The sequence below is a fragment of the Passer domesticus genome, chromosome 9 (assembly GCF_036417665.1).
Source record: "Passer domesticus isolate bPasDom1 chromosome 9, bPasDom1.hap1, whole genome shotgun sequence".
Taxonomy (NCBI): Eukaryota; Metazoa; Chordata; class Aves; order Passeriformes; family Passeridae; genus Passer; species Passer domesticus.
This window is the reverse complement of record NC_087482.1, coordinates 40190327-40213642: the sequence shown is the minus strand read 5'-3', so window position 1 is coordinate 40213642 and position 23316 is coordinate 40190327. Positions and strand designations below refer to the sequence as shown.

Sequence of the window (23316 nt, the reverse complement as noted above, 5' to 3'; positions counted from 1 at the left end):
GACAGACCATGCCCTTGTGTTGGACTTTGAGTACCACCTTCCTGTGGACTCCAGACAGACCCTTCTGTATCCCTGATGAACCATCCTTCCCACTACCCTTGGAAAGGGTTGGCATCAGCTCCCCACTGCTCCCAGAGCTGCCCCAGTCCTGCCTGCCACACCCAGCCCCTCTACCCAGGCTGTGTTCATGCTGCTGCCTGGCAGGCAGCACACACTTTCTCCCCACCCATCACCTGGGGTATGACAGCTGTCACAACTCTCTTTAACAGGGCATGGATCCCATCGTAAGTACTGGGATTACTCCTGAATGTCCTAAATTTGACAATTCCTATTTAACTCTTCAGCAATCTGTATTTCCCATTGTGTGTTGAACTTGCTGGTGGCAGTAGTCATTGCCAAGAACACCTCTGCCTTCTGCCTTTATTCTCTGTATGCATCACCAGGCCACAAAAGCAACCAAAAAGCCAACCAATTCTTTCTCAGCCACTCTTTGGTGTCAACTCCAAAACAACCCCTTGCTGTTCAGCCAGGAGCTCAGGAACACAGGGGAGGTCAGGAAACACAGAACACGGGTTCTGTGTCACGGCTGCAGGCCTGGGGGTCCCTGAACACGGGGAGTTCTTTGTCTGGTCCCAGTGGGCTTGTAAGGTCTGTAGCTATTCCTTTTCTTCTGTGTCCTCTGTGGATAATTAAATTACTGCTTTGCCTTTTCTAGAAAGATTTAGGGTGAGCTGGGCCAGGATCTCTGCTAGAATCAGCTGGGCCTACTAGAAATGATCAAGCAAAACTGACATTTGACATTTTGTGGTCCAGCTCAAGTGTGGATGGCTGCCTGTCTCTCCATTGATGTACACATATGTATTTGTCTTTCCATCTTTTCCTGCAGCAAACTACTACATACATATAAAAAATTCTATTTCAGTCCTGATTCACAGAAGTATTTAGTGCCTCATAAATCCCTCTGCAATTCTGGACATTTCATCTTTTTTCCTGATATTTTTGGCATAAATCTGACAAATAAACAGAAAAGTCTTTCATTTACTGGCTGCTGTAATCAACCAGCTGTAAGACGAGGTGGCAAAGTTATTTATATTTTGTTCAGAGAGAGTAATTCTTTTCTCTCCTTCCACGTGGCAGAAAAAAATGCTTTGGTAATGTCAAAGATTAGATTTTCCTTTCAAAGTGCCTCTAGTTGGCTTACAAGACAAATGAATGTGGTTCACTTGCATTAAAAAAAATGTTTTATAACCTTTCTATACAATGAAAATGATGTGTGACATGTAAATAATACAGAGTAAAACTTGCATCCATTAACATTTGTGGAAGGAATAACAAAGGAAAATGATGCTGTGAGCAATTTCTTGCCTGACCTGGGGCTTTGCAGTTCATCAGCTCAGTGGTCCTCTGCTGCTTTCCAGCTCTGGCTAATTTCAGGCCAGCATGCCTCAGGTCACAGCTGTGCACTGTGGATTCTTAGACTAACACTAAATGGGGAGTTTCCATTGGAGCTAAACTTATTTAAGCACCAAGGTCAGAATTCCTCAATATCTGAGATGTCACTTGAGGGATGTTGATGTTTCCATGCTCACATCCACAGGCAGGCTGGAAGGTCCTCTTGGAAATCAAGGAACTCCTATCCACTCTTCAGGAAATTTTTCTTAATCTTTCTAGGCTAGAATTTACTGCCAATTTGGCTCCTTGAATGTTGGGTATTTTGGACCTCATATATACATATTTCTACATTTCTTTTCTCCCTAAAAATTGCTTCCCCATTAAGAATGAACACTTCCAGCAAATGCTTTGTCTTTTGTCCATTTTCTCTTTACCTTGAGAAATACTCATCTCTGTGTGCTTGTTTACTCCCAAGATGAAAAAGTACCTTTTCTTCCTAGTCACCATGTACGAATCTCCAATAAAAATGAGGCGTATAAGCCATCAGAGACATAGCTACAGGCAAGAAGCAAAGTGGGCTTGGTGACCTTGATGTGCACGCTGGAGTTGTTATGGCAACAGGCAAGTGAAATGACTGTTGCTAGGGCTCAGAGAAATAAGGCAATCTCAGTCACTTAGTGGTCATTATTCTCTAGTAACTTCATTTGGAGTTTGCTGCAAGCTAAACTGCGAAGTGAATCAGCAAACCTCCCTAAATACTTTGGAGAAATATGAATGAGAGGGCTTTTCTTTGCATTCCTCTTCCCCTGAGCCCCTGGAGGGACACAGTCAGGAGCAGCCACAGAGGTTTTGGAACACAGGGAAACAGGGAAATAATTCCCAGTGGCTCTTGGGAGCCGTGCTGTGTCAGGGTTCAGGAGCAGTGGATGGTGCCTGCTGACCCCCTGGAAGAACAGGAAGTATCATTTTAATTTTTTTCATTGAATAATAGTGATTTTCGACCTATATTTGCAAACAACAAATTATGGTAGTATCCCAGACAATTCTTGAAAGTTTGGCTGTTTTCTTCCTTTCCTCCAATGACTTATTTGCTTGATGGAAAAGCAGGGAGATGCTTTATTCTTGCTTGACCAGAGTTGATTTGGCTATTCCTCTTAGCTGTGTGAGGACTGGACTAAAGTGTAGTTAAACTGGGTGAAAAATAATTAATTTTAGTGATGATTTTAACAGATAAAAATAAAGATAGCCTTTAAGTATAAAATAATTAAATTAAGCTAAAAATAAAGATACCCTTTAAGTTAAATGTTGAAAACCAATCTTTTAACATGAATTTTGTAAACCTTAAGGAGGTTTAGGGGTTTCTGAAGAATAAAATATTGTCAGACTTCAAGAAAACAGCAAGTGTACAAATACCAATGCCAGTTTTCATTGAAGATGGCAAAATAAAAGAGCCATGAAAAATCTTAATCCCAGTAACATTCATGGAAATTGAATGCACAGTGGGAAAGCGTAGTCAAATTGCATTTTGCTGTGAAAATACATTTGGAAAATCACTGTTCCAGAATTCTTTCATAGACCAAAGCCAAAACCGAGGAGAGCCTTTTCCTAAAATAAATCCACAACCCCCCGTATTGCACACACACCACCAAATCCCTCTGAAATGTCTCTGAGGGCTCTGCTGTCCTGTTCCCTGCTTGTGAATTAGTGAAGATTTCTCCTAATTGCTAACCCCTTTCGATTCCCAGTTAATTTCCAACAAAGCCAGATGTGAATGTGCAGTTCAGGCCTGGGTATTGTCCCAGAAAAAGCAGTGGCACTAGCAGCTGAGAGCAGTCATTAGGCGTTTGTTCCCGCAGCAGACTGATTGCTCATCAAGGGAGCAGAGCCTGCACAGGCTGAGCTGGATGCAGAGTTATACATATGTATTCCCTCTTGAAAATGGACACAATCAGGCCATTCATGCATCCTGCCAAGATGCCTCTTGGTTGCAGATGCCCTGGGTGATTGCAGGAAAGATTCTCCTCTGCGGCTGTATAAGCTGGCATTTATGGGATGGTCTGTGTTGAAATCAGAAGTATTTTACTGAAATGTAGATGGGATTGGAATCCATCCTCAGGGTGGAAGCCAGCCCTGTGGAGGGCATTAGGACTGGTGCCCCTGGCTTGGCGGGGGTTTGAAATTGTGCCTGGCCCATCTCAGTGGTGCCAGGATGGAGGGGAGGGCTGGCAGGGCTGTCCTTGGGCACTGCTGCTGCCTCAGCACTGCTCAGGGGCTTTGGCTGCACACTGCAGCTAGTTCAGGCTGCTCTGCCATAGCAGAGATGTTGCTGCAGAGCTGCTTTCCTGGGGTAGTTGTGCCACAGTGGCATGTTTGGCATGAGCCCACTTCTGTCTCAGCCCCAGGAGAGCTGGCCAGGGTGGGGGAGAGCTCTGGGGTAATCCACCTGCTGCCCCTGTGAGCCCTGTGCCAGCATCTCCCCCAGCATCCCCCCTTGCTGGAAACCCCATCCCACACTGCTCAGATTCAGAGTGGAGGGAATTTGTGAGGTCACACAGGCACTATTGGAGAAGCTGAAGCCATACAGAAGAATAAGGGCACCAGTGCTACCATTTTCTTTCAGAGGTTTACATCTTACTAGTTGTAACTTTGAACTTCCAAAGTTTGCAGAACAGAGCCTTTCTCTGCTGCAATCTGATGTAGGGACTTCAGTGCCTCTCTGACTATGCCATATCAGTGATTTTACTAATTCCATTTAGTTGCTAAGGCTCCTCTTGTACCCAGTACTCTTTCATGTGTTTTTTTAAAACTCAGAACAACAGAATGTTGGTGGGCCTCCAGCAACTAAGTGTAATGAAAGTATTCATTAAAAATTTGTTGATCATTAACTTAAAGTGTTATTGAGAATGTTGTTGCTAAACAGCCAAGCTGGTGATGAAGCAAAGCTTTGGCATGAATATCCAGAATAGCAAAAGCAATGGTGGGAATTGCCATTGTCCTTGACATGAACTGCAGTGCACTCCCACTCACATGGGAGATTTCAGTTGTATCAGCAGAAGAGGAAGAGCTGCAAGAGATCTGCCCCATCAGTGTGTCACCAAGGGGTAAAACATCACACACATGTGATGCCTTGGTGTGACATGGGCACCTTTCCATCAACTCTAGAATTATGTGTGAAAATAGGAGGGTATGAAATGGCCCATGAAGGTGTCAGCTCTGAAAGATACGTTTGTTTTTTTTTCCTTTGATGGAATGAAATGTATTTCAGCTGAACCCTCAACTTGCTGAATTTTCCATCTTATTCTTTTCACCTTTGAAAAACCTTTCGCCTCTCACTCTCTTATGCATCCTTCAGCAAGATATCCCCAGCCAATGCATCTGAATGTAGCAGGGACTTTATTTTAGTGATCAATGGCATCAGAGCTGCAGCATTTGAAGTTTTATGGCATTCTCTGATTTAGTGGGGTTTTTAATAATACATTGTGCTTGAGACCTATCTCTGTGATTGAAATGTCACTTGGAGTCAACGTGGCCTCTTCTTGGGAGAGCAGGAGCAAGAAAGGTCAAACTTGAAAAAAGGAAAGATGGAAAGAAACAAAAAGCTGGTGGTGCCCAACTGCTTGGCAAGAGCTACAAGTGTCTATGAGTAGTTGTTGGGAACATCCACACCCTTCCATCATCTTTCCTGATGCATTGCCATCTTCTGCAGTTCAAAGCCAGCAGCAATTTTTACCTTACTGTTCCAAACGTTGTGATCTATAGAGAGTACAACTATTTTTTTGCATGCTTATAATAAGAGATGGCTATTGTTTGCAAAGCCTTCTTCTCAATATAAAAGGGAAAAAGTCAAAAGATACCAAAAAAGGCTTATCTTTTCACTGTTAGATAGTGTGGGTATAATATCACATATCCCAGCTGTGAGGAAAGCCAGTAGAAGTAGTTGGAGCTCATCCCCAGCCTTCTGGATCCACTTGGCTCTTGCAAGGTGTTTGGGTTCATTCCTTGAAAAATACAGTTTGGTTGCAATAATGCAGTTTCCTTTTTGAATATATTTGAGCAACAGCTACTGAAGCTGCTGTGCCCATAGCTGACACAGCACAGTGGCTGGAGTAAAAGCTGGTGTTGTTACTTGTGCACTGTCTGTTCCTGCACATTTAATCAACACTCAATTCTTCACTGCTTTGGTTCTTAGCATTGTTACTGCTGTGTCAGGTGCTGGAAAGGGCAGCAGAGGCAAATAGAGATTTAATTTTAAAACTGGACTTTGTCTTGAGGTAGTGGAAGAATCCATATAAATTAAGATGGTTGTGTTTTCTGGTCATTAGTAGCTGCCAACACTTTTTTCTACATTCTTAATTAATAGTGTCCTGTAAAAGGCCCTTGTGGAAAGCTGGGGGCACCAGAGAGTAGTTTGACAGTCTTGTCTGTGCCATTTGCCAGAAATTCACTGGGTTCTTTCATTTGTTTGCCAGGGTTTTGGATTGCAGGCGTGAAACACAAAAATAGCATAAAATAGTTTTGTTATTTATTTGATTAGGGAAAAAATTGTCCTTTTGTTCCCAAAAGCAGCATTTTAGGAGAAAATGCTCAGTTTATTGATTTAATACCAAGCATGCTCTGGCTTCACCTCTGCCTGAAAGCAACCCTGACTGGGGAGGGAGATGTGGTGTATCCCTCTGCATCACTCAGTTTAAGGCTTGAAATAGTCATGAAGGATGTCAGTTCATACCAGCCATCATAGCTCCTGGAGGGGAACTTGTCTCTCTCTGTTCATAAATAAGATTTTACAAGAGAGATTAAAGAAAGAGATGTTTGTTTCTATTTGCAAATAAAATAAGAAAAATCATTTAGGAAGATATTCTTTACTGTGAGGGTGATGAGGTACTGCAACAGAGAAGCTGTGGCTGCCCCATCCCTGGAGGTGTTCAAAGACAGGATGGACAGAGCAACATGGTCCAGTGGAAGGAGTCCCTGCCCATAGCAGGGTGAAATGAGATGATCTTTAAGGTCTCCTCCAACTCAAACCATTCTATTACTCAGTAATAGATGATGGAGAATGATGGAGAGGTCCTGGGTTTCTGCAGAAACAGTAACATTTGCACCATAAGCAAGGTTGTGTGGTGTGCTTTTAATGGGAATGTTTAAACCAAGAAAGAAGGGGAAACTATTCCTGCGCCCTCAGCTAGGGTGAGGATAAGACAGCAAACCCTCTCTCCCTCCTCACAAAACATATGGGCAGGATGTCCCTGAAAATGTTGTGTGTAAGGAAGGGATGGTTTCTTTTTCCCACTGAAGGTGTGGTGTCTTGGCCATGAGACCTTGGTTGAACCTCACAGCACACAAAACCTCTGGGAGCTTCCAAAGCCTCAGACCACTTGAACATTGCAGCCAGGATGTTAACCTAAATATCCTAAAAACAGCTGATCTGCTGCTATACCCTTCTCTTGGTGCTTGTTAGCCTCACAACCCAGCTGCCTTGGAGAGCTGTCCAGAGAAAAATGTTTGCAGCATGGGCAATCATGTTGGCAGTCAGTAATCAATCAGCTCCCTTGTGTAAACACAGAGCCAGCCATTGATTGCTTGCAGCTCTGCCAATGATTGCTGCCCCAGGGCTCTCAATGGACTAAAAATTCATAGTTGCTATTTGGATCCGGTCACCTTTCATCCGACTCAGAAAGTTAAAAATAAATTAGTTTTTTGGTACCAGGATGCTTATAAAATCAACCTGCTTTAGTGCAATCCATAAGCTCTCTCTGGTGAATAACTTGCTGGGTGGAAGGGAGAGCTTCTCATGCTATTTTCATGCTCCTCTGCAACTGTTCTGCTGCTGCCTTCTGCATCTGTGCCAAATCTGGCCAGGAGTAAACGCTACAAGGGGGGAGAGAGCAGATTTATGCCTGTGTAATTGGTGTCAGGTTTGACTGGGGAAGGAGATGCTAATGACACCATGAAACCACAGTCTGTGCTCTTGGGTGGTTTGTGCCAGGTTTATGCATAGCATGGCTATGCTAGAAGCACTTTGGAAGTTCAAGGGAAAAGATTAGGGGAAAGATCAGGGGAAGTTTTTGTTAAAGGTCTGAAAATGCAATCTTCCCAATTTCCTTCTTGCCATCCTGTGGAATGGTGACACATTGAGTTGCAAGAGCAGGGAATATGCTCAGTTCCACTCAGTGAGAAGAATGAAGCCTTCGAGGTGACAAAACACATTAATTTTGTTCTACTTGTCAATTTGTTGGCAGTTTTTCAAACAGTTTTAATGTAGCTCTGCCTGCTCAATGTGGCAATAGCAATATGGAGATAAAACAGCTTTACAGGGTGGCATGTACCTTCCTGAACAGTAAGATTACTTGCTTTTTAAATAGTTTCCAGTACGTAAAATGAAACAACTGAGATTGGAGGCAAACATGAAATGGATCTCTCCACTTCTATAAAGTTTCATATCTCAATCGAGTGCCTGCCCAAAGCAGATACATCTTCACTGAACACTAGTCTGGAAAATGTATCTGATCGCTTCCTCCTCTAAATGTAAAATATTCCCCACTAACTCAGGTACTGTCCTGCAGGATGGTTACTCACCCTGGGAAATCCCACCTCCAGAGGGCTCATACTGGAAAACCCCAGTGGGGCTGGAGCACTTCAGCTTTGAGTCCAGCAAGATGCCTCTGTGCATTACCACAGCCCTTGAGACACCCTCTCTCTCCCTGACACCCTTTCTCTCCCCTCCTCACAATTTCCTGGTTCCTTTCCCCCTCCCCATGGCTGTTTTGACTTGTGGCCTCTTTGTAGCTGGCATAAGTTTTCAGAATTATCCTTAAATTCACTTTTGCACTGTGAATGTGTTTCCTGTTGGTTACAGCTAAGCTGATGTACCTTTTGCTAAGTTAAATCAAAATATTCCTCAGTGTTGCTTCGATTACCAAGGTGTGTTAGCACTGACATCTCAATGACTAAGCACAGTCAGAGTTTAACTGATTCAATGTCTTAAAGCAAAGGAATTATGCAGGGTAAAGCCAAACCCTCTCACTTTGACCAATGCTTTATTAGTTTTGAACGTAAAATTAACTTATCAGAGAACTGGCCAGCATCCAGATATTTTAATATCTTTAGATCTTTTAATATTTTTAAAATATTTCATTAGTGAAACAAATGTGCAAAGAGTATCACAACTCCTCTATCAAATGGGACTTCAATTCTACAAGCTCAGGGAGCAGTTCTGCCCTTCTTATCAAGGCTGGATAACAACTAATTCCTCTAAGATTACAATGCTACTCAGCTAGACAAAAGGAACAAAAAACAGATCCAGATGCAGAGTGAAAATAATAACCTCTTCTTCACCTTGAATTAAGCCAGAGATTTAAGAAACAGTTGTTGTTATGCTTTATGTCTCTGAATTTTCAATGCAAAAGGTTTCACTGTGTTAATGCTGGGGTTTAAATGTAAGTCATCGTCAGAACAGACTGTAATTATACACAGGAATGATGTAAGGGGATGCATTGGAGAAAAATACAATTAAACACCAAATATGTGAAAATGCACTTGAGATAATAAGAAAAATGCTAAAGTGAGGACTTAGGGTTGGGGTCACAGGGATCACTGGTGTCCTCCTCTGGCACTGCCTAAGGGATTTTTCAGCTTGTGCTGTTAGAGGAGTTTGGTACCTCAGATTTGTGGACTCCAAGGTGGTGGGTGTGTGCATATCTTGGACGTGTCTGGCTTTGGTTTCTTCATTGGGTTGAAACACTTCTCAAACTGGACTGTTTCAGATAAGATCTCATGGCTGAAGCAGACCTCAGGGCTTTCTGCACCTGGGAATCAATCTGCATTTTCCTGCTGGTTCAGCTCTTCTAGCAAGAGCTGCCTCCTCTCCCCGTGGAACTTGTGCCCCTTTTTTAAAAAAAAAGCACATTTCTATTGGGTGTTAACTTGCAAGAGTTTGCTGTCCTGTTGTGTAGCTGTGACAAGGCAGTGCAGTTTTCCCATGAGATAAAGCAGTGAATATCAGCAGTCCCTGTGTGTGGAGGAGACTGATCACACTCACTGTCTCTAAAAGCTACTCACACCTTGTCTCAGGTGGTGAGGGAACAGTTACATCACTGTGCCAGAAAGGAGAAAACTCAGTGCAGATATTGCAGCTATATTTCACAACAGTTATATTTCACACTCTCCCCAGGGTTCATTCATTCACCTTCTCAAGGGGCTTTGCTCCTTGGCTGCTTCTCCCCAGGACATGGGAGGAGTGTAACACCTCATCAAGAAATTATCCATATAGCAAGAGTGAGGATGGCTTCTTCTGGGACCAGCACACCTCTGCTGCAGCTCTGGAACAAAAGAGCTACAAGTTTCCTGTGAATCTCCCTGGATTTGCGTGAACAGGAGACACCCAATGCTGCATGTGAGCTCTCACCACCTGAACCAGCTTGCCCTGCGACAGCACCAAAATCAAGGTGGGCACTGCTCCCAACAGTCAATTTATCCCTTACTGGTGGAGGGTATTATTGGTGAAGGCCAAAAATCTGACAATTATACTCATTCTTTAATTGTAATTCGAGCTGCATTCTCAAAAGGTTAGTCTGGTAGTTTATGGCTGGCTATTTTATCTTTTAATTAAATGCCCATCAAACCTCTTTGATCTGAGGAACGAGAGCTCATAAAATGCAGAGTCACTGCTCTGCCCAGGTAACTCTCAGTAATCCAGATTGTCTCATCCTGCAGCGTGGAGGAAATTTGAATTGAGCTGTGGGTTGCTGTTGGGCTCCTGTCAGTGCTGGGCTTGTTGATTTGCATTCTGAGAGGATCTTCCAGAAGATAATGGGATTTGTGAGGAAAGTTGATTTTACCTTGTTATCCAGTGAGGGAATAACGTCATGCTCTGAGCGAGAGGCAATGCAGGATGGTAATTACTCAGATAACAGGGAACCAGGGAGGCACAGCTGCTTAGCCTGACCAGCTCCGGATTGTTCCCTGTTGTAGAAATGCTATCACAGAGTTTCCTTAAGCAATTCCCTGAGGCGAGGACATGAGAGAAAATAAACCTCCAGTTCTCTGTTGCAGAAATGATGACACAATTGCAGGAAATCATGAAAAGCTGAGACTTTGTGAGATAAAATTTATATAGCTTTGGTTTTTGTTTGAATGCATACTATGAAGAATTTGGACTCCTAGATCTGAATTTAAAGCTCCTTCTGACACCCTAAGAATCAGGAATTTTATTTTTTCTTGAAGTTAAGTGTCTTTCTCACGATCACCTGAAAAACGCAAGAACCCCAAATAACTCATGGTTCATAACAAAATGTTTGTGAGAACCTGCCACCACAGTTGTCCCAGGTCTGTTCAGTGCCATCCTTACTGCTTTGGGTGCTGTGTCTCACTGCAGCAGCCCCTGCTTTGGGGGCCCTGGGCCTCCTGTAAATGCACCTTGTGAGGTCTTTGCTTTGAGCTCACACATGTGTGCCTGCTCTGTGCATCCCAGTGGGATGCTCCTGGGAAACCCATGAACCCTGGGGGAGCCCCTGGGGACCAGGAAAAGGGTCAGAAAGGAAGTGTGGAGTAATAAGAGGATGTGGAGTATGGAGAAAGCAGTAAGAGAGGGCAAGCCACTGCTCAGCAGGGTCCTGAGCAGCAGGCATCAGGGCTGAGAGGCTCCAGGAGCCATGGTTTCTGCTCAGTCTATCCCATCCTTTCTCCTCCTCTTGACCAGATGTTTCCAGCCCTGGCACTACACTGGTCACCCCTGCTTCACTTCCTGGATTTCTTCAGGCACACCCTTGACTGTTCTTCTAGCAGTTCCCAGGAAATACTCTCCCTTTCTCCTCACCTTTCACATCTTCCCAGCTTGGGAATTGCCTCATAAAAATTCATATGCGAGAGCAGAGCCCAGAACAAGCTTAGGCAGTGGCTATTTACACACATAAATCTGTGAGTCTCTGTGCCAAGCTTTTCTCCCCATCCAAGCTCCTCACCCCCAAACTCTCTCCTGGAGGAGTCCCCCCAAGAGCCCCTCAATAGGAGCACTGGAGCACCCACCACACCTCAGTGCATGCATTTAATGTTTATCCCAAGTTGTTTTGCAGTGATGCTTCACCCCTCCTCTGAGTGCTGGTCTGGGAGGTGCATGAAGGGCTACAGAAGAATTCTGGCTTGATAAAAGTCTGATCTGTGGACAAAGTCCCCCCATACAAATGTGCTGGTGATCACTGTCATGGTTGACTCCTCCTGCAGTATTATACCCTTTTATTTTGCACTGTTTGTAACATTCTTTACCATGAAACCTGATGTGTTGGTTTAAAGAATCAAGTGGAGTATCTTCACCACAAAATAAATTAACAATCAAGTTTGTTCATTCTGAAACCACTGGAGCTCCCTGTGGGTCTCCTGCTTTCATTTGAGTGCAGTGGCTCCTGGATCTCCCTCGTCCTCTCAGGGGTAAAACCACAGTTTTCTTGTCCTCAAGAGCTCCCTGGGTTTTTGCTCTAGGTCAATAGGGCAGGACAACAGCTGCAGTTACATGAGGAGCAGACTGATGTTATCCACATAAGCATTTGCAAAGCACACTGTATGTCACAGTAAGTATCCCTTATATGATGGTCAAACCACTTCACTACACCACTTAATCTTGCTGTTAAATCATTCATTCAGGACTCTATCACCAGAGGCTGTCAGAGGTCAGCTCTTTCCTGCTGTCTTGAAAGCCAGAGTTTGAGTTCACTAATGTCTTACAAGGAGACACGATGATAAAACATCATTTTTTGTATATTTCAGATATACTTCAAACTCGACTCCCTTCAAATATAATATTCCTTATTTCTCTATTAACAGGAACTTTATGCCCTTTTTGCATGAGAGTAAATCATAGTGTAACTCTCATATGAGATTTTAACTGGCTTCTACCCTACAAAATATTCTCATATATTTTGTAGAAACAAGCCATTTTTTGATTAAACATAAAAAAACTCACTGGTTTTTGTTTCTGTTTGTAGACCTTGATTAGATACTACTGGCAAATATAAACATTTGGATTTACTCTCCACTTCAAGCAAAGACTTACTAATACTTCTTTCAATGGGAAATGGGAATAAAAGCAAAGTTTTCTTAAAGTTTTAAAATTTGTAGCTAATCTGGAAAAAGCCCATAATTGATGTTGTCCCTGACCTTTCTCATCTTTTCATTTCAGAACAGGGAAACTGAACCTTGAAGAGCTTTATGGTAGGGGGGTACAGACATTCATTGTGCTGTAGCTATACATTGTGAACTCCAACAGTAAAAACGGGTATTAAATGTTAGAGTGACTATCTATAATCACTTAAATTTGTCCCTTAAATATAAACTTTAAAGGAATTCTCTACCAAACTCCATGTACAGACTTTGAGCTGTCAATTAGCCACCACGATGCAGTCACACGAAAAATGTGCAGCATAAACAAAATCAATCTATTGATTTCTAAGGGTAAGTTCACTTGAGGGACGTCTCACAACGCCCCCGAAAAAGCATGATTTCAGTGCTAAACATTTCTAGAGTCAGGGCTCTTTTTTCATCAATGCACTGTATGTTGTTATTCTCATTTGAGCTGAATCCTTTCAAGACTAATGGATTTAACCACCACCCTTCATATGGCAGTTCTGAGACAGTGAACACCTGCTGCTGCCCTGTGCCCCTCCCTATTCCTCCCCACACACACACACAAAAACAAAACCAAAAAGAAACCCCACAAATTAGTCTTATTTGGGCTTTTGAAAGCACCATGCTTGGATGGAAGCTCTTTTCCAAAGTATTGTATGAATCAATTTGCAGAAGAGAGAAACAAGCACTGAACCTGGAAATTATGTATGTGAAGGAGAGCTTAGGAAGAGCTTAGAAGTCATGAGGAAGGGGCCATTTTAAGTGGTTTGGTCTTCTTATTTTGATCTACAAAATATGGACCTCGTGCAGTGGTCACTGCAGTGGAACCACCAAACCCATCAACTTCGCTGAAATGGCAGAACTTCCCAGGGGCTGAGCTGTGACTAATTACTCAGGCCAGCATTACCAGTGCCTTCTGTGTTGGTATCTGTTCACCACACTGCCTGTTCAATCACCTTCTGTGTTGGTATCTGTTCACCACACTGCCTGTTCAATCACCAAGGCCTCTGACACCATGGAGAGATATGAAAACCCCATGAGGACAGCAAATGTCATCACTCATTTTCCCGTGCAGGTGGGGAATAGCAGTGCTGGCTGTGGGGCACACAAGGGAAGGCTCTGTATCCACATGCACCTGCAAAGAGCATGCACTGGAGCCAAGAAGAGCTCAGGATGGGCCCTGGGAGAAAAAAAACCCATCCTCCACAGAATCCCTTGTGAATCATACCCCATAAGATCTGTTTAGAGTGTTTGCAGCTGTTAACCACCTTTGGTGTTATGGATTACGCGTTATAAAAAAAATTTCTTTTTACCATGAGTTTTACAGCTATAACTCACTGTACAGCTTTTCTCAAATTCTTTCTCTCATAAATGTCATGTCCACTAGCATGACTGAAAGAGGCTCCCAGGGTGGTAGAAACAAAGCCTCTTTGAGAACAGCTGCCTTTATCTGCAGGTGGCAGAAGAAGCCTTTTGATAACCTACTAAGGCCTTCCATGCCTGACACTGAGGTGCCCAAAGGAAGGGTTAATCCCCTTCCTCATCTCTGAACAACTGCTGCTGCAGTTCTTCAGCTGAGTAATCTGTCCCCAGATTACTTCACAATTCTTTACTGAATGATCAACATCAATTCTTTACTGCATGGTCAACACAGCTCAACCCAAGGGACAACTTTCCCAGGATGGAGGTCCCTTTGCAGACTTAACTAGTTAAGGTTGGCTGGTTGCCTTAAGAGGTTGGCTTATTGTGCACAGGAACACTTTTTTTATCAAGAAAAAACTCTCAGTTGTAGATATTAATGATTTATAAATGTACTGACCTCAGAGGAGGAGTGGCTTCTGTTTGTTTTTGGAAACATCTTGATAAATGTAATGTAATTCAAAAGGTCGCAAATTCCCAAACTCAGACCCTGCCTGAAAGGCCTGATTGGAAAGGGATGCTCACATCCTCAGTTTCTCAGAAGCCTGCTGAATTCTTCATGAGTTTCCCTATGAAAATAACATAATAACATAACACTATTTCTATTTAAAATATGCATTTTGGAATGAAGCCTGGGAAATCCCATGCTTCCCTAGTCAAATGTTTGCCCATTTTTTCACAGATCCTGTGCTCTGTGAAAACACCTGCAATTTTATTGTTGTTTATCTTAACACCTTCTTTTCCTAATTAGGGCTGCACTGTGCAGCTTTCAGTCTGTCACATTGTGAGATTCAGCAGAGATGGTGCCTTGCACTGCACAGGCAGTGGCTGCAGCAGGCTGAGACAGGTGATGGAATTGCTTTAGAGGCTCTGCCTTGATTAGCATTGAGGTTTTAATTAGCTAACATAGTACCTGCTGCAATTTGACTCATTCTAAGCAGAGCAGCCAGCATGGTGTCAGCTAACCCAGCTCTTCATACATGACCACATGTGAATGAAGATCAACACTTGGGTAGAACTCTGCCATGGAATGTCCCATCCTTCTCTCCTGCTCTCTCCACATGCTGTGGTGGACAAAGGCAGGACAATAGGTATTTGTTCACTGGTCTGGTTTTTCCAAGGCTCAGAGCTCTTGAGCTGAACTTGGTAATGTGAGGAGAAATGGGAAGGATGGGTCAAGCTTTGAACAGGACTCCACACCCAGTGAGGATGGGATTACTTCTCCTCCCCAATCATTTCCATCTCTGGAGCATGTTCTGTCAAACATGGCTAAAAACGAGGGGATGCCTGTTGGTCTGGGGTGCAGCATTCCTCTGGTGTTGCCCTGGCAGCCTGGGCAGTGAGCATGCAGCCCCACAAGCTGCCGTGGCTGTTTGTTCACCTTGTCCTTCATGACAGAAAGTGACTTTTTGGTAATTCACGTTAGGTCAGGGCTTTTTCATCAAAACCTCCTGCTTTGAAATGTCAATGATGCCTCTCTCTGGTTTTTAGAAAACAATTATGCTACTATGCTTCTTTCTCTCCTCCCCCCTGCTATTTTTTGTTTCTGCATTTTATGTAGGTTTCTGGTCCTGAACTCAACAGTTTACAGGTTCACGTTTGTAAAGGTAATTAGACATTGAAAAAAATTGTTTGAAATTTGTGCCTTTTGAAAACACTGTGACACTTCTGTCTTTTCCTGCAAGCTTTTAATTACTGATGTACATTTGGCCCTTAAATTGTTTTTCTGCAACCAGATTGAGTTCAGATGTTTCTATTATCTAAAGCCTGTGCCCCACATTTTGGCAAATCAATCATTGCTATTCCTGCTTCGGAGCTGTGGAACAGGCTGTCAACTGATATTAATCAATCTTTGTCATTGCCCGTTTCCAAAAGTCATTAGCATGCTCAGCCTCACATTATATTTTCCAGCAGAAAAATAACACATTGTCAACTGTTCTTTGTTATGAGTTACTACACAAGTGACCTTATTGACTGCACATATGTAATAGAGGTCTGTATTTACTGAGAACCTTGATGTCTTTGTGTTCATCTTTATCACACTTGCAGTTTCTCTCTTCTATTTTTTATGTAACTTTTTATTCCTGAACAGGCAAAACAGCTGCTCCCAAGAAAAGGAAGACAGCTGAGGAGCTGGTATGTTACAAGTAAATGAAGATATGAAGTAAGTACATCTGACTGTTGGAGATGACTGAGAAATGATTAATGACCCTTTAACACATTAAAAAAGGTCTGTCAACAAATAGCTATTTTTGTTGTCACATAGTAACACTTTAAATTCCTATAAATGTGTCCACTATGAAGTTGGCATGTGTGAAAATCCTTCTGCTCTACCATCAAGGCTTTACAGATGGATTTTTCTTACTAGTTATTCCTCACAATGCTTGGTGAAGGCTGAACATAGGGAGATCTCTTTTTTTATTTTCCTCCTCTTCTTATTGACGGAACAATTCAATTTAGAAAAAAAATCTTTATAGCATATTACTTATCTGGCTTAGTTGTTGGGGTTTTTTATGTGCCAAAGGAAAGAAGTGATGTGTTCCCTCTGGGCTGTTCCATGATCCACATTGGATCCTGTGGTTCCCAAAGTGACGTGGTGGATGGACACCACCCTGCAGTGCAGTGAGGAGCTGATCCCCAGAGCAGATGTAGCCTGATCTCTGCTCCCCAGCTCCTGCTGAACCAAAGGGGGCCCAAACCCACACTGTCTGTCAGCACATTTGATAAGGAAAACCTTCCCAGGCACCTGAACACAAAACAAATCCAGCTCTGACAGCAGGTCCAAAACTTGAGAAGGTAAAGCTGAAGGAATCTGCAAGGACTGGTGATAGGTGATTCTTGTGGGTTCCTTCCCCAACAAGTGAGCATAAAAACTGTAATAGTATAAAAAGTTGGACTACTGCACCAAGGGTTTATTTCAGGCCCTGGGCACCTGGCAGCAAATGACAGCTCTTTTCCACAGGAAGGAAAACTGTCCAGTACCCTTCCCAAGTGACATAACCATGACCATAAACAGGACCCTAAACACCACCCCTGCCACTGCAGAAGCAGCTAGCAACATCCCTAACCCAAACACCATGGGTGCTCCTGACTCAGAAAGATGTAGCAATGCTGGAGCCCTCTCTGGATCACCTGAACATTCCTTTTACAGCTCCCTGGACCTGTAGGCTCTACAACTCTCTCAGCCCTAATCCTAACCCTAACCCTTACCCTAGCCCATTTCCAGCCCAGCACCTGCCTGCCAACCATGGCTCTTTTTCATGGGAAGAAAGATTTACACCTTGGTGCTTGGGAGCAGTGAACAGGTAGCATTCAGCAGTCCAAGGCCATCCACAGCCCTAGTTCGTGACAGCTTTTGTCTGGGAGAAATCCTCTGACATTTGCAGTTTTAGGAGGTGGAACCGCTTTTGCAGCCACAGGCATTCTCAGGGCTCAGCAAATCCCATCCCCTGCCCCAATGGCAAGCACAGTATAAACCTCTTTTTAAATGAAATAATCTTTAATATAAAGCAACTTACTTGCAAAGCAGAGAGAAGTTCCAGCCCAGGATACTTATAAACCTATTTATCATTTCCAGAGTAAATCCACTCAGGGCAATAATAACAATTTTTGCCCTTTGCCCTGCCTTCTCAATGTTTCCCCACTGCTGGCCAAGAGTGCATTTGGGAAAAATTCAAGCACTTGGTATAGGCAGTGAAGCACACACTAGTTTTGGAAGAGATTTTTTTTAAACTTCCTTGAATAAAAAAGTCCTACCATACTTAATAAGTAGGTATCCTCACTCCCTACCATTTCTAGAGTGCCTTAAGGTGTAGCCTCAGGAAAAATACATTACAGACTCCAGTCCTGACCAGATGAATACTACTCTTGTGAACAAATTCTTTACAGTTCTCACAAACTGAAGTCAGCAGCAAGTAATGGAAAGCAGTGCAGGGCATTGCTGTTGAAAAACCCTTTCTATCAGCTGAGGATCCACAAACCCCCACAGTGCAGCTTGTGACATCAAATCATCCTCCACTGGAAAAGAAAATACAATATTAGTCAGGGCTTCAACAGCCCTTCAATATGTCATCAGCTTTATTGGGACTAAATCTGAGGCAGGCAGGTCACTCTGCTCTGTTCTCACCCAGTGCTGTGTTTTGCTTTAACTGGTTTATCAGAAGAATCAATCTTGCTGGTATAATAAGGGTTCTGGTAACTCTGGAAGAAATTCCTGCTCCTGTCTGTCAGAAAAACAAGAATGCAGAAGTTCTAAATCAGGTCACAATAGGACACCTTAAATTCTGCCCAGTAAAAGCTTCACAAAATAGTTTGTTGGTCTTTTCCTGGGAAGTTTTATTATTAATACTTAGTAGGAGATGCCAACTCTGAAATGTCAAGTTTCCTGGTCAGGAAAGTTATGTCATCTTTCCTTCTCTAGGTTTTATTTAGAAAAATGAATGCAGGATTTTCTGACATCCCAGATCCTGCCTGAGTCTGTGACAATAGTAGATAATTGCCAGCAAACCACTTAGTGCATTTTAATAATGCCTGAAGAGCTTCCAAAATCCTCAGCCACATCTCTCCCTAACAGAAACGTTTTCAATATTTAATTTGGGAGATGCCAGGGAAGACTGCTCTGCACTTCCTGCCAGCCAGAAAAACTGTGAGGAGGTCTCACAAACTGGGGGCAAACAGCAAAATTGACCTGCCTCAGTGGTGTGATCATCCACTGCCAGCTCTGCTATCACAGCAAGAGGGGAGCAAAGAGCTGGATTTTAAATCCAATTTAGAAGATTCTTTTTTCCCCCTACAGCTTTGTACAGCAGCAAATTATCTTCATCCTGTTCAGCAGCACAAGCTTCAGTGATTACATATTTCAGAGGCCATTGACTGAAGAGCTCTTACAGCCCTTTCCCCTTGTGAATGGATGTTTATCCTCCTTCTACAAAGGACCCAGGGACAAAGGTCTCAACTTCAGGAAACATTTGTGGGTCCCCATGGGCAGCCTTGCCCTGCATGGCAGGTGAGCACATTAGAGATTTTGTGACAGCCCAGCCAAGCCCACGGCTGAGTGTGCAGCTGGAGAGGGACAGCTCTAAAATCAATCAAGAAATGATGCAGGATGTCCATGTCTGTATTTTGGCACCTATTTTATTTTCTCTCTGGTTTTCCCTCTTCTGCTTATGTAAGTAATTCATTAAATAGCAATACCCAGGAATGAATCAGTCTTGTCAGAAAAGGTCCTTCTTCCTCAGAATGAGGAAACATTTTCAGGTTTTCTTTCTCCTCTGTGAGCATCACTCCTTCCTCCTCCAGTGAGTTTCTAATGCCTCACTGCTCCAATGCTAACTACTGCACAGCATGCACAGATTTCTGAAAATAAGTTTTTAAGTGACCATTTCTGTCAGGTATAAGTTCTGTCCAAGGCAGGTCTGACAAATACTGAAATAAAACCATACCTGATCTATGTCCCTTCTGCAGAAGACACAGGAGATATTTGCAGCCACTTGAAAGGAGCTGTGAGAGCACAGGGAGAGATCCTGCAGTGCAGATAGAGTGCACAGCCCTGTGCTTTCACATTTCTGCAGCCTCTCTCCATGGGTTGTCCCATGGAGTCCAGCCCTGCTCCAGAGAGCAGGAGGAAGGACAGGGTGCTGTGGGGTACCACCATCCTTCAGGGGGGTGAAGCAGTGGGTGACTTCAGGGGTGGCACTTCATCTCAAAGGTGTGGCAGTACTACTGAGATCTTTATCCCCACTAAATACTATGCTACCCATCAGGCCTCCTGTGATAATAGACAGGATAATAAATAAATGTGTGTCTTGAGAGCTTGAGAGCTCCCTCCCTGAAATCTGCTGGAGACTCTGGAAGGAGAGCTCCAGACATGCTATTGCCCATGACTCTTGAGCTGATTGCAGCTCTTTCTAGGTAAAACATTAATCATGATGGATTTTTTTTTTTTTTAATGCTTGGGTTATGTGACTCTACAGAACTAAATTTTAACAGAGTATTAATTAAGTGCTGATTTCTGCCATTAACCAATGCTTTAAGAATTTTAACACAGCCTGTATGAGGCAAAGTGCTTCCATAGCTGTGCAGTTTTCTATTTTTTCTCTTTTCCATTGTTCAGATGCTTTGAGTTGTGGTTATATTGTTATTTTCCCTTGGATTTTATTAATTTCACCCATCATTTTAATCTCCCTGGAGTGAGTGAATGGGTAGCCCAAGCTGTGCAGGACACCTATGTTTTTATAATGACAAGAGATGGAGACGATCTGGCCTCTTGGGATAAAATTGGCACCGCTTTGCAAACAAGTGGGTAAAACTGGTTTCATTGCCCCTCCCTCTAATTAAAACACGAATCAGTCAACTCCCAGCAAAGGCCCCTTATGTGTTGCAGCACAAGAGGGCAGTGTTAGGTTGCATTGAGCTGCACAAGGGTGAGATTAGCACGGGAACAGTTCATGGCTCATTAATTTTGCCTATCGGTGAAGACCATGTGGGGGGTGAGGGCAGCTCCACTGGGGCTGGGCAATGGAAGAGGTGACCAAGCTCCTGCACCACCTTTTTCTTGCCTGGATCAGCATCAGCTGCCATGCAACACTGCTGGGCATGGCATCTGGGGGCTCCAGTCCTACTCCAGAGTGCCACCAGCCACCCTGACCCCCACGGGGCTTTGCTGTGACTCACAGCATCTGTGTGTCTGTCTCTGCCCTCTGGGATTTCCCATCCTGCTGTGGCCACGGGGTCCCATCGATGGCACTTGCTGCAGTGCTCAGCAGAGCTGCTGGTTCCTGCCTTGTTCAGCAGGGCAGGAATGCCAGTCCTGTACCAAATCCCTCCCCTGGCATGGCTGGGGTGGGATGTCCCAGCTCCCCTGTCTCTGATGGAACTGCTGGAGCCTTTGTGCCTTGTGTTGTGTGTGTAACAACACCACCCAGCACCTGCAGGAACAAGCCCACCAGTCCAGCTCAGGGTCTGGCAGCCTTGACAGCAAAAGAAGCTCATTGTCAGTCAGTGCTTTTTATGGGGCAGTAAGTGAGAAAAAGCTAAAAAAAAAAAATATGCATGGAAACAGCTGTGAGGGTATGAAACTGATGATGATGTCCTCCCAAGGAGAGGAGGGATGGGAAGAGGAACCTCTCCACAAAACAAGCATCACATCCCCTGCAGGATACTGGTACTGATCTTTAACAGCATGGTCCTGTTTTACCCAGAGCACTCTGGCCTCTGAGGCTCCTTTGTCAGCCTCTGGTTTTTCATGAATGATCTGACAGTGTGGGTTATCTCTAACTTTTTGCCTGTTTTAAAGGGAGCATGATGTTAAAAGCAAAGGTTTTATGTGCAGCTGTGGTGGCTCATCTCGAAACTTGTATTGCTGCACACACAAAATAAGGGCTGAGCATAGTCATACATAATTTATTCGTGCCTGAAGGCTGATTGCTTTTGTGCTCTCTGGTTTTCTGGTTGTTGTATCATGCTTGGGAATGATCTTGAGCCACGGACATGAGCACAGTGCTCCAGCCCCAAAATAGAGGCCACTGAAGGATTTCTCAGTGCTTCATCCTCTTAGCCAAGGCTGCCAGGCTCAGCTGGTGCAAAGTCCTGGGAGATCCCACTGCAGGCTCAAAGCCTCAGGCACCATTTTTTGATGTACACAAAAGACCTTGTTTTAATAGGAATTAATTAGCAGTTTAAGTACTTGCAGGGTAGGAAATCCCCCACGGGGTACACTCGTTAAGGTTTCTTTACACATTACCTCCCAGGAGGATGCAGACTTTCCCTTCCTTTCCTGCATCACTCTGCTCCAGCAGTAACTCCAGTAATTGTACTACAGCCCCAAATACTGCAACTCTAACCATAAATTCCTTCCAGTGCTCATCTGTTCCCCTGTGTTAGACAGGATGGTGATGGGCAATAATTTATCAAAGAGCCTGAGGTTATAGTGTCACATATTCATGCCCAGGGTGCAATGATGATGTGATAATGTCAGTGTAACCACACATCCTGTTTGCATTATTTATTGCTCTCATGAATGACAAGTTTGTATTTTAAAATCACTGAGACATTTATCTGCTATCCCAAAAAGCCAAATTATGAAGGTGGCATAATCTTATCTCTAGGGCAAACATTCCCTTTTATTATTGGCATTTAATAAGAGAATGTGTAATTAAAGGAAAGTAATTAACCTATTTCTAGGAAGTTTGTATCTTGAATAAACAGGCAGCTGTAAGTGTGCTGCCAGGAGTTCTGTCTGCCCAGGCTGTGCTCTGAGGAAAGCATTCTGCATTCCAGGGATGAGAAGAGTGGATGAATTTCTCCAGAATGGTACCACAACAGTGTTTAAATTTTGGAGGCATTTTGCATTGGGGTGACGCCTCTTCCCGTGGGATGGTCAGACAGCTGGGCCAGAGTCTGAGGTGAGATGAATCCTGGCTGAACCCTGGCATGGCTTTACCACAGATATGGCAGCCCAGGCACTCTGGGAGACTCCCACAAGTGGGGTGACTGAATCCTACTGTTTTCCTTCTCTTGTGGCACTCACCAGAGACTTGAGATGGTCACTTAGTAGAAATAGGTAAATAGTTAAGTAGTGCTGAGTTACCCATCAGCAGGAATCACTGCTTGCCTCCTGGGCTGGCTCTCTGTGGGCTGTGGGACTCTTCTGTGCCACACCTGCTGCAGTGTGCAATGCTTTGCTGGAAGCTGCTTTGCCACGAGCAGCAGGAGAAGACAATCGCAAAAAAATCCTATGAGTCCTCTGTCACTGTTCTACATTTCACCCTTTTTGAAAAATGTTACTAGTTCCTATCATTTTAAAAGCTTTCCTGATAGACCATTTCATCTTTCAATAGGAGAATATATTGTGGGGGTTAAGAGTGTATCCAGAAAGACAATGGGCATGAGTAGCAGCAAGAGAAATTGCAAGTAGACAAATGGGAAAGCAGTTTCACAATGGATGTGAAAAGCTAGCAAGAGAGACTGGGATCCTGGAGATATTCAGATACTGAGCAACCCAATCCCCCTGCTTGGAGCAGGGGTTGGGTCAGTGACTTCCAGTGATGCCTCCCAACCCAAACTACTCTGGATCTGGAGGGGGCTCAGCTCCCCAGCCACCTGAATGACAGAGAGTGCTTGCCTGGCTGCCTGGGCAGCCTCTGGGGGAGCTGAGGATGGAGAGCACTGGCTGAGGCTCAGCCTGCCTCAGACACAGGAGCCTGGTGTGCTTTTGGTGCTGCCAGGCAGAGCAGCCTTTGGTGCAGTTTAACACAGGCATTCAAAGAAATGCTGTTCCAGAGCTTGTGCAAATCATGCAGATGCTGGGAAGCTGTTCTGACACCTAATGAGCCACTGTTGTTCTGCTCTAAAAGTGCTCTGTATCTGCTTATCCTTTGCAAAGTGACACCAGTA

The 23316-nt window shown here is 43.8% G+C and overlaps 1 long non-coding RNA gene across 1 annotated transcript; it reads left to right on the top strand.

The window, feature by feature from the left end:
- The first annotated feature begins 183 nt into the window (after positions 1-183).
- LOC135308152 (uncharacterized) lies at positions 184-18869 on the top strand. Its single transcript, XR_010368695.1, has 3 exons — positions 184-284; positions 16016-16087; positions 18719-18869. It is a non-coding gene; the product is annotated as an uncharacterized LOC135308152 (long non-coding RNA).
- Positions 18870-23316: the final 4447 nt, after the last annotated feature.